At 39.1% G+C, this 11,225-nt stretch overlaps 1 pseudogene; it reads left to right on the top strand.

Annotated features, from left to right (window-relative positions):
• The first annotated feature begins 9,803 nt into the window (after positions 1-9,803).
• On the top strand, positions 9,804-10,626 carry LOC129074235 (60S ribosomal protein L7a-like; annotated as a pseudogene).
• Positions 10,627-11,225: the final 599 nt, after the last annotated feature.

Here is an 11,225-nt window from a genome sequence, read left to right on the forward strand (position 1 = left end):
TCTGCCATTACTTTCAGCTGGTAAACTGAGTGGAGAGCAGGGAGGGATATATGTGCCCCTGCTTAGTGTCACTCTCATTATTGGGACCCCCAGCTTCTGGCTGTCTTTCCCCTCTCTGTCACATTCATTGCCTTATTCCAACCTTATCACCAGCACCACTATTTTCCAATATAAGGAAAGACTGGCACCTTGTGGGCACAAACCGAGTCTATTATGCAGGCCTTTGTTGGGAAAATGGTAAATAAATGAATAAATAAATAAACAGAAAGCAAGCAAGCATCTCTGTGTAGAGTAGGAGAGTCGTGAATCGTGCAAATTCAAAATTGTCCAAAAAAACCCCACCACGACCAAAACACTTCGCTTTAAATTCCCAGCTTGATTTCATATATTTCAGCTTTCATGACACAAGAGCAGTGGAGACACTATCAATGATGCTTACTTTGGACTTTTGTGTTAATCATGCTCACTGGACAGACCTAGGGAAGAGGCACCCCAGAAACGTGGTGCACTGTCAGGAGAAGTTAGCCTGAAATCAATGCTGGCCTTGGATAATTGGAGAGGTGCTTGTCAGCAGAGGTCAGAATCTCTGGAATTCTTCTTGGAATTCATCTACTTTGGTGCCTCCTCAGAGGAGAGATTACACTATAACAAAGTCCATGCTATATATTAATAAAAATGTTAAATCTCTTTAGATTCACCTCATCCCATATTCGTCTCTGTGCAGGGATTGGTTGGTGTCATAAAGCAACATGCTTTGAAATGGAGGACACCTGGATTTGAATTTTAACTCTACTACTTATTAGCTGTGTGACCTTGGGAAAGTATTGAACTTCTTTGAGCCTCAGTTTTTTCCCCTGTGAAATGAGATCATTACTTCATAGGGTTGTTGTAGGGAGTGGTAATAATATATGGAAAGGTCCTGGTGCAAAGCCCAATGTAGCTCTTGCAGTCTTTTCTCGGAGACATGTTGAAAATCTCTTACCCAATTAAAGAAGGACAAGCCCAAAGTGAGAAGGACCCTCTCTCATCTCAAGGGGTGAGAGAGATACATGAGCTTCTAGTTCTTAACTGCCAGCCACCAGAGCATATGTTGTGATGGCTGTTAACATATGTAGAAGCAGGCAGTCCAGATTCCTAAAATATTCTGAAAACCAGTAATAGCCTTGGTATCGTCCCCTGTTAAATATAAAACTTAAGTAATTCATTCTATTAAAAAGCCTGGGTCTTATTTTTATCAGGTGATGTGATGAGGCCTTGTTATAAATGCTGTCCTTGTGCCTGTCTCTATAGCAACTCCACTGTGCTCATATATCCATATATTTTTCCTGAAGGCTAATTAAGTTGACAACTGCTAGGGCTTCTTGGTTTACCAGATTTGCACTTGACCCTTCTCTTGGGGCTTAGGGACCCCTATGGATGTGAAGTGATAAAGAAAAGAGTAACAGGTGGAGGAGGCCTCTCTGTGGACCCCTCTTTCAAATACTTGCCCAGCAGCCTTTGCGGCTGTCAATCACTTTCTCTGGATAAGCCAAGAGTTAGAGGAGTTGAGTGGGGGAAAAATGGTAATGTTTGTCTCCTTTCATGTCAGGTCCTTGTCCACGAGTTGGGGTGCCATCCAGGTTGGTCAGATTCTACCTGTGCAGTGGAACCACCTCTGTCACAGCCAGGCAGGTTGTCTTCTCTGACTCCTGTTTGTTACATAATAAAGGTCAAACACCTCTGGAATGACTATAATGGAGAGCACATCAAGCTCATGTAGATTGTGAAAAGTTGTGTTTACCTGTACTTTTCACATTTGACTTTGAAAAAGATTTGCCTTTTTTCTATAGAAAACTAAGTAAAATACAACAAAATTATAAAGTAGAGGATAAAATAGCTTTTGTGTTTAGTGTCTTTCTTCTGTCCAGATTTTTCTTTGCGTCCTGGCACAGAAGCTTGGCTGCCCTTCTTTGTCTCTCCATTGCTCTTGCTTAGACAGGCGTCTGTGTATCTACCCAGGTGTTTAGTGGCAGAGTTTGCCCAGAGGACTTGGTAGGTAGGAGATGGGTGTATGCAGAGGAGTGGGACTAAGAAGAACTTCCAGAGCTGAGCAAAGAGGGGCATTTAGGACTCACAAAACTCTCTACAAGTGGGAAGACTCCAGAGAAAAAGATTCTCCTGGAACAAATGTCTCCAAGGAGGAGTCAGGTGTTATCTTGCTAGCTGGTCCCTGGAGGAATTCATACTTTACACTTTCCTAGTGAAACTCAACTTTCCCCATGTGTCACGCATATCAGTGGGAACCCATTAGCAATCAACCCAAATTTCCCTAGTGTTTGCCTTTACCAGCTCATGTGGAATCACCCCACTCTAAATTACCCCCAAGTTATTTCTGGAGTTCTGGAGCATGTCTCACATGTGTTAGTGAACAAGTGACTGATCCTGCCAGGACCACTGCAGTGCATCTACGCGGACCACCCTGTCTGCCATCCTCTACCGTCTCATGGGTGAGCTGATGCATACAGAAGTCCTCCCTATCCGCAGTTTCACTTTCAGCGCTTTCAGGTAATCCGTGGTCAGCTGCAGTCCAAATATATTAATGAAAATTTTAGAAATAAATAATTTGTAAGTTTTAAATTGCTCGTCGTTCTGAATAGGGTGGTGAAATCTCATGCCATCCCACTCCATCCCGCCTGGGACATGAATCGTGTCTCTGTCCAGGGAATCCACACTGTCGACGCTTCTCACCCCTTAGTGGCTTAGTAGCCATTTTGGTGATCAGATTGATTGCTGTGGTATCACAGCGCTTGTGCTCAAGTAATCTTTACTTTACTTAATTATGGCCTGAAAGTGCAAGAATGGTGATGCTGGCCAAAGAGAAGCTGTAAAGTGCTTCCTTTAAGCGAAAAGTGCTCAATTTAATTAAGAAAGAAAAAAAGTTTATGCTGAGGTTGTTAAGATCTATGGGAAACACAAATCTATCTGTGAAACTGTGAAGAAGGAAAAAGAAATGTGCTAGTTTTGCTGTCACAACTCAGACTACAAAAGGTACCATCACAGTGCATTATAAATACTTACTTAGGATGGAAAAAGCATAAAAGTTGCAGATGGAAGACATAATCAAGAAACATGTTCTGATTAATGGCAGCATGTTGGGCCAGCAAGTGCTGAGTGAACCTGTGCAAGACTTCAGCGAGGGCTCCCCTGAAGCGAGTGACATCAAGCTGTTTACTGCAAGTAGGGATGGTTACACAGACTCAGAAATAGGTTTGGACTGAAAAAATGTAAAAATTACTGAGAGGCGGCAACTGCCAATAAAAAAGGTGGAGTTGAAGTGAATTAGGGTTCGGTACTATCTGTGGTTTCAGGCATCCACTGGGGTCTTGGAATGTATCCCCATGGATAAAGGGGAACTACTCCATTACATTTCTCATGACAGTTTAGGACCTGAATACCTCGAGGAGCCAAAGCTCCATATGTTCTGTTTCAAAGCAAGGATGAATACCTTACTCCCCTTCCTCACAGTGATGCTTGTTAAAAGAATGTCTGACCCATTACTTTTTGTGCCCTGGTGATTTACCCATTTGGATCTTATTTCAGACTTTGCCTGCAGACGACTAAATCTTTGTTATGGGTCTAGGTCAACAGGTTGAATTCCCTTTTCCTTCAGTATGGATTCTTTTGCAGGAGCTCCTTGAGACACTCTCAGGCAAGTAGACTTCCACTTGGGCCAGCCCATCAGTTGTCTAGAATTGCCTGAATCCCAGCATGAGTTCAGACCGAAGACCCTGCCCCACTCCCAGCAGTCATTCCACTGGGGAGGAAGGCTGGTGCTGGACAATCACTGTGGTCTGGGTATCCAGGGATTTGCAGAATCTGCTGGGAAGAGGCCATATTCTCCTCTCCACCCCAGAAATCATCTTCTTGGTTTAAAGCTCCATGTGATCTATTCCTTCAATCTGAACCCCTATCTTGCTGTCTCAGTGTGAATTACTGTCTTCCAGCTCTGTCTTCTCTCTTTGTCTCACTCATGCTCTCTTCTCCCCGCTCTCTCCTGTTCCTCCCCTTACTGTTCTCCAGCCATCCAGACAAGCCTAGAGGGTTAGTTGGTTGCCAAGGAGGCAGCACCTCAGGGTTGGCTGACCACTATGGCCACACATCTCAGCTGAATTTGCAAAGGGCCAGAGGAGTCAGATAACCTTCTGGAGTCTCAGAACATAAGAGACATTGGCTCTGATCAGAGTTTTGCAGTTTCTCAGATTTGCCTTTCATGATCATCATCTAATAATACCTACTGCGTGCTGAGGCAGTCATGCACCCTGCCAACCACCGTGCAGAGTTATGTAAAAGACTCAGTCCTAATGGCAGGCTCCCCAGTGTGGCATGACAGGCCCTCCCTGTCCTAACCTTTGCCAGCCTCCCCAGCCTCTCCCTCTCTGGGAATTTTTGCTGCAGCAACCTCACACAGTCTGTCCTTCTCAGGCATACCTTGTGCTGCTTCTGCCTTCACGTCTTTGCTTTAACTCTCCTCTCTTTGCCTGGTGAATTGATTCCCATCTTTGAAGACTCAGCTTAAATGTCACCTCCGGAAGCAATCTCTGTCAACCTTCCACCTGTCTCTAGGCTGGATCTGGTGTCCCTATCTCCCCTCCTTGCCTTATTTCATTAAAGCGTTGCATGTATCTCCATCACTACCCTTACCAGGTTATAGTAATTGATTATGGTATCATTCTATCAGGAAAATCCCTGAGGCAGCAATGGTGTCTCATTCATTTCTGTATGTTCAAACCTAGCACAGTGCCTGCCACAAAATAAAGCTTATGAAATGTTTGAATAAATGTTGAATTAAAGGTTTTGAATGTATGGATTTCAGTAGATGAGTGATTCTCAAACAAGACCCAGGCCCTCTGTTAAGAGGTGATTAGAATTTTGGTGGGGCTAGAGCACATTAATTTGAAAATAAAAATCCACTTTCAGTATTATAATTTGCATTTTTTAATTAAAAACATAGGTATATTGGCAACTTCTGCTTTCACCATGTTGGAGAGACTTGTACTAGATTTGTGCTCCTGAAACAGACAGCAAAACTGGACAAATATATAAAACAATTGTTTTTAGATATTGGGTAAGAGGATTATGATCCCTGAGAGGAAGGAAACAAATGCAATGGACCCTATGATCCTGGATTCTTTCTTCCTGGATGCATTTTCCAGAATACAGAGCAGGAAAGCAGAACCCAAACAGAGTCCAGAGGTCACAGTGAGTTAAGGATACAGAGATCAAAGTTTGGGGAGGCAAAGGCAGTCAGAATTTGTAGAGTAGAGTACCAAAGAAGAGAGAACATGCAAAGAAAGGGTTCCAAAGATCTGTATATGTTTGTCCTTAGCCTGTTTGTGGATATTAAACCACCTTAGTACAGGGTGAAACTCCATGAGACCAGGAATAATGCTACCAGGGAGTTGCAGGTTGAACAATTCCCAGAAGTTCATACAGGGAAGTTTGTGTTAAGACTGGTCAGAGTGGAGAGGACTAGATTTTGTCAGTACAAGACAATTAGTAGAGACCCCAGAAAAGTTACACTCTAGTAATAGCAATACAGAGGCTCCAGAGTAAAGCTCTGGCCCCTCTCCCCTCCCAAAAAAGTGCAAGAATTTTAAGACTTCCACTTCTGGTTGAAACAAGAAACTGGAAAATATATATCAAACAAGTGTTTAAGACATTAGACATCAGTCAACAAAAGACAGTGATCCCTGAGAAATGAAAAATTAACAAGGTAAATCCTACAACTGCACCAGCTTCCTGTCTAAAGAGAGTTTTCAGTTTTTGCACAGGAAGGAGAAACCTAGGTGGAGGCTGGTCAACACCTTGCATTGAGTATGAAGCTGACAGAGGGAGACCAAGGCAGTTTTCAGGCCAGAGTAGAGAGAGTTGCACTGAGAGAGAACTCAGAGATGTGCAGAAAGACACTTCTCTGAATGGTTAGCAGAGTGCTGATCAGCACAATGTGTAAGCTACCTGAGGCTAGAGAGAGAGGTATCCAAAACAATTAGAGAGCTAGTACTCATGTAGGACTGGAAACAGTGCCTGTTCCCACCACACATACTGAGAAATATAATTCGTAGACATTGGTTTGACTATCAGAAAGGTCTTGCCTTAAAAATAGGGCATAATTCATAAAAGAAGGGGAAGAACAAGAATTTAGTCCCACTTCAAGGCCTATGTTCTTTTCACTGTCTACACTCCCATTTATCACACCTAAGAGCTTTAAAGAAATTCAGAAACAAATTTAGGAAATTGCCTGCCGAAGTGTATTATCCTGTGTAACTTCCATCCCCTAGAATGGATCCTGAGATTTGTTTTTTGAGATTCCAGGCGCAATGAGAGAAGAACTGGAGCCTGTGAGAGGACACGTTTCTGTTTTGTGATCTTGCAGCATTGCAGCAAAATGTGGACTGTCTGTGGCACAGCGCCAGGGAATTAATCAGCCTGTTTGTATCATGGATTTTGTTCCAAAAAGCCACTATGATGCCCAGCCAAAAAAAAAAAAAAAAAAAAAAAAAGGCCTGACATTATAAAAAATAAATTTAGGTAAATATCACTTGTAAATAAAATAGAATTGATTGTGAAAAAAAAATAGGGCATAATTATCCTCAGACCAAATGCTGGTTTGGTCCCACCTAACTGATATTGAAAGGAAAACCCAAAAGATCAATCTCTTTTCAAGTAACTTAAAGTCACTGCAGGTAAAAGCTCAAGAATATTCAGAAAAATACAAAAATATCCAGATTGCAACAGGGCAAAATTCAAATGTCTGGATACAATAAAAAATTACTAGTAATACAAAGAAGAAGGAAAATATGAGTCATAATAAGGTGAAAAAATTAAAAAGCAGAAACTAATCCAGAACTGACATGGATGGTAGACTCATCAAAGACATTAAAACAGTTATTATAATTGTATTTTATATCTTCAAAAAGCTATAGGAGATATCAGTCCTGTTAAGTAGAGAAATAGATGATATTTAAACTTCTAGAGATGAAAGATGCACTGCCTGAAATGAAAAATATGCTGGATGGGATTAATGACAGATTAGACATTGAAAAATAAAAGATTAATAAAGTTGAAGACATAAAAGTGGAAACTATCCAAAATGAATCACAGGGAGAGAAAATAATTTAAAAAACAAACAGAATCATCCAAGCAACCTAATATAGGTGTAATTGGATTCTTTGATGGAAGAGAAGGAACAGAAAAAAAATCTTTGAGAAAATAATGGCTGAAATTTTTCCAAATTTGAGGAAAACTATGAAGTTCACAAATCCAAGAAGCTCAATAAGTCCAAATATAAAGAAAACTACAAGGAAATCCTAATCAAATAAATGGAAAACAATGTCAAACAGAAAATCTTAAAAGAAGCCAAAGAAATGCCCGTTGGGTACTGGAAAGATCATGGAGAACACTTTGTAAAGTATATGATTGGCTAGCCGCTATGCTGTACAACGGAAATTAATACAAAATAACATTGAATGTGAACTGTTAATTTAAAAATATTGTTAAATTAAAAAATTAAAAAATTGAAGACCACAACAAGAAAAACAAAAAAGCAGCCAAAGACAGGGGCGAGGGACATATATTATACAAAGAAACAAAGGTAAGAATGAGAGCAGATTTTGTTTTTAGAAATATATTGCAAATGAGAGGACAGTGAACTAAAATTGTTAAAATACTGAAAGAAAGCACTATCGATATAGAATTCTATATAATCAGTAGAATATATTTTTTAGACAAAAAGACAAAATAATATCATTTTCAGTCAACAAAAGCTGAAAGAATTTATCACTAACAGACCCACACTATAAGAAATGTTAAAGTAAGTCTTTTGGGGAGAAGAAAAATGATATCATTTAGAAGTATAAATCTACCTAAAGAAATGAAGAGCACCAGAAGTGGTAAATATTTTGGTAAATATATAATATTATTTACATATTTAAATTTCTTTAAAAGGTAATTGACTGATTAAACACAGTAACAATGTATTATAGAGTTTATAACAATATATGTAGAAATAAAATGTATGACAATGATAGCATAAAATCTAGGAGGAGGGAAATTTTCCAAAGTTCTGACACTATACATAAAGTACTATAGTATCACTGGAAGGTAGAATATGTTAAATTAAAAATGTACCATGTAAACTCTAAAGGAATCACTTAAAAAAATAAAAAAGTTATACCTAACAAGCTAACAAATGAGTTAAATGGGATCCTAAAAAACACTCAGCCCAAAGGAAAGCAGAAAAAGGGAAAAATTCAGCAAAGCAAACAAACAGCAAGATGCTAGATTTAAACCTGTTTAATGTGATTATTAAGTGTGAATATTCTAAATATGTCTATTAGCAGATAGAGCTTGTCATATTGGATTAAAAAGCATGACTTAAGGTATACTGCCTGGAAGAAAACCACTGTAAATATATATTTACAAGTATAATAAAAATAAATCAAAATAAACCTAGAATGTCTATATCAATACCAGAAAAAAATAAATTTCAGATCAAGGAATAAACAACAAAAAGTTTATTTAATAATGGAAAAGGGCAAGCTAATTAGGAAGATATAACAATCATAATTAATTATGCACTTGAAATTAGAATTTCACAAAACATGAAGCAAAAATTGATATAACTACAAATAAAAATAGGCATCTATTATTATGGTCATAGATTTCAATACTCTCTCTCTCAACAATTATAGAACAAGTAGGCTGAAAATCAATAAGGCTAGAGAAGATCTGAACAATGCTCTCAATCAACCTGAGCTAGCTGACATTTATAAAACCCTCCATCTAAAAATAGCAGAATACCCATTATTTCAATGACACATATACCAAGATGGATTATATTATGGGCCAGAAAAGAAATCTTGATAGGATTTGGGTGATATAAATTATATTCTCTTTCCTTGAGTGGAATCTAGTAGTGCGTTTCTAAGTCTTCCACATCTGGTGGCTTTATGGACTTGACTATCTTTTTTAGTCTCTGGCCTGCTCTTATACATGAACGTGCTCAGCACAGCTTTCCTCCTGAGGGTTGTCTTTCCTGCATGCCACCCAAATGGAATTTGAGCTTTAGTTACTGGATGCTTGGCAAATGAGACAGAAGTCATGGGGGTACTGGTGTTAGTTTTGTTCCAATTAGGATGTGAAAGTATGCAGAAGAGCAGTGTTCCTCCAACTTCCATTCTTTTAAGCTACCTAATACTTAGGGAATCAAGAAGCTACTGCAGGAGACTCAGATTTGTAAGGATCCAATTTTCAGAACAATTTATAGCACACTTATCTGGAATGCCCTGTATTCTTCTCTTCAAAGTCTCTTCTGGAGCTTGTATAGATTGACTAAGATAGTCCAACATGCTCTTCTTAGTGCCAGGTGGTTTGGAAGACAAGGAAGATGTTTTTCCTCTGTCTTTGGTCAAAGGTAGGTCCAGACTCCAACACCTTTTGTTGTAAGGCCACTCTTAATTTTTGCACTCTGTGTTTTGCCATTGTGATGGAAAAAAAAAAAGTATGTTCTTTGCCCACCATGTAATTAGAAATCAATAACAGAAAATATATGGAAAATCCCCAAATGTTTGAAAACTAAATAACCAAATAATCCATGTGTAGAAGAGTAAATCCAAAGGAAAATTAAAAAGTGCTTTAGACTGAAAGATAATCTGAAGGGCCCACTAGCAAAACAAAAACAAAAACAAAAGCAAAAAAGAGAGAGAGAGAACAAAATTGAAGAACTTCTTGATTTTAAGACTTACCATCCTCCTCCATTGCCCAAGATGCCAAAAAGAAAGGCTAAGGGGAAGAAGGTGGCACTGGCCCCTGATGTTATGAAGAAGCAGGAGGCCAAGACAGTGGTAAATTCTATTTGAGAAAAGGCCCAATAACTTTGGCATTGGACAGGACATACAGCTCAAAGGGACCTCCCCCACCTTGTCAAATGGCCCTGCTACATTCAATTATAGTGGCAAAGGACTATTCTCTACAAGCATCTGTAAGTGTCTCCTGCCATTAACCAGTTCACCCAGGTCTTGGACCACTGAACAGCTAGCTACTCAGTTGCATAAGCTGGCCCACAAGGATGGACCAGAGACAAAGCAAGAGAAGAAGCAAAGAGTGTTGGTCCAGGCTGAGAAAAGAGCTGCTGGAAGAGGATATGTTCCCACCAAGAGGCCACCTGTTCTTCAAGCAAAAGTTAACACTGTCATCAGCATGGTGGAAACAAGAAGGCCCAGCTAGCAGTGATTACACACAATGTGGATCCCATCGAGCTGGTCATCTTCCTGCCTGCCCTGTGCTGTATGATGGGGATTCCCTACTACATTATCAAAGGGAAGGCTGGGCTGGAGCATCTAGTCCATAGAAAGACCTGCACCACCATATCCTTCACACAGGATTAATTCAGAAGACAAAGGAGTTCTGACTAAGCTGGTGGAAGCTAATCCAAACCAATTACAATGACAGATGTGATGAGATCAGCTGCCACTGAGGAGGCAAAACCCTGGATCTAAAGTCGGAGGCTAGTTTGCCAGGTTGGAGAAGACCAAAGCTAAAGAACTGGCCACCACACTGGGCCAAGTGTACAATGTTCTCTCTACATAAAAGTAATAAAAATCCCCTTTAAAAATAAAATAAAACTTAACATCTTGATTATAAGATTATCTTTTCAGTAAGCTTTTTTGAGATATTTTGCATAAAGATAGAAATATAGATGAATAGAATAGAATAGAATTGAGTATCTAGATAAATTCATGCATTTATGGCCAGTTGATTTTTGAGAAAGGCGCTGAAGAAATTCAATGGGGAAAAGGATTGTCTTTCAACAAATGGTTCTGAGACAATTTGATGTCCATATATAAGTACATGGATTTAGACTTTTACCTCACATTCATGCACAAAAATTAACTTTTAAAAAAATGATTAACTGAACTATATTAAAATTAAAATTATGCTTCAAAAGACATCATTAAGAAAGTAAAAGGAGCCACAGACTGAGAGAAAATATTTACAAATCATACCTCTGCTAAAGAACTTACACCCAGAATATATAAAGAACTCTTACAAAGTTAAAACAAATAACCAAATAAGAATACAAAAAAACACAATTTAAAAAACAAGCACAACTTTTTTTAAATTATATTTTACTGATTATGTTATTACAGTTGTCTCCTTTGCCTCCCTCCACCTGGCACCCCACACTC

The sequence above is a fragment of the Pteronotus mesoamericanus genome, unplaced genomic scaffold (genome assembly GCF_021234165.1).
Source record: "Pteronotus mesoamericanus isolate MK-2021 breed Mesoamerican mustached bat unplaced genomic scaffold, CSHL_Meso_final contig_468, whole genome shotgun sequence".
NCBI lineage: Eukaryota > Metazoa > Chordata > Mammalia > Chiroptera > Mormoopidae > Pteronotus > Pteronotus mesoamericanus.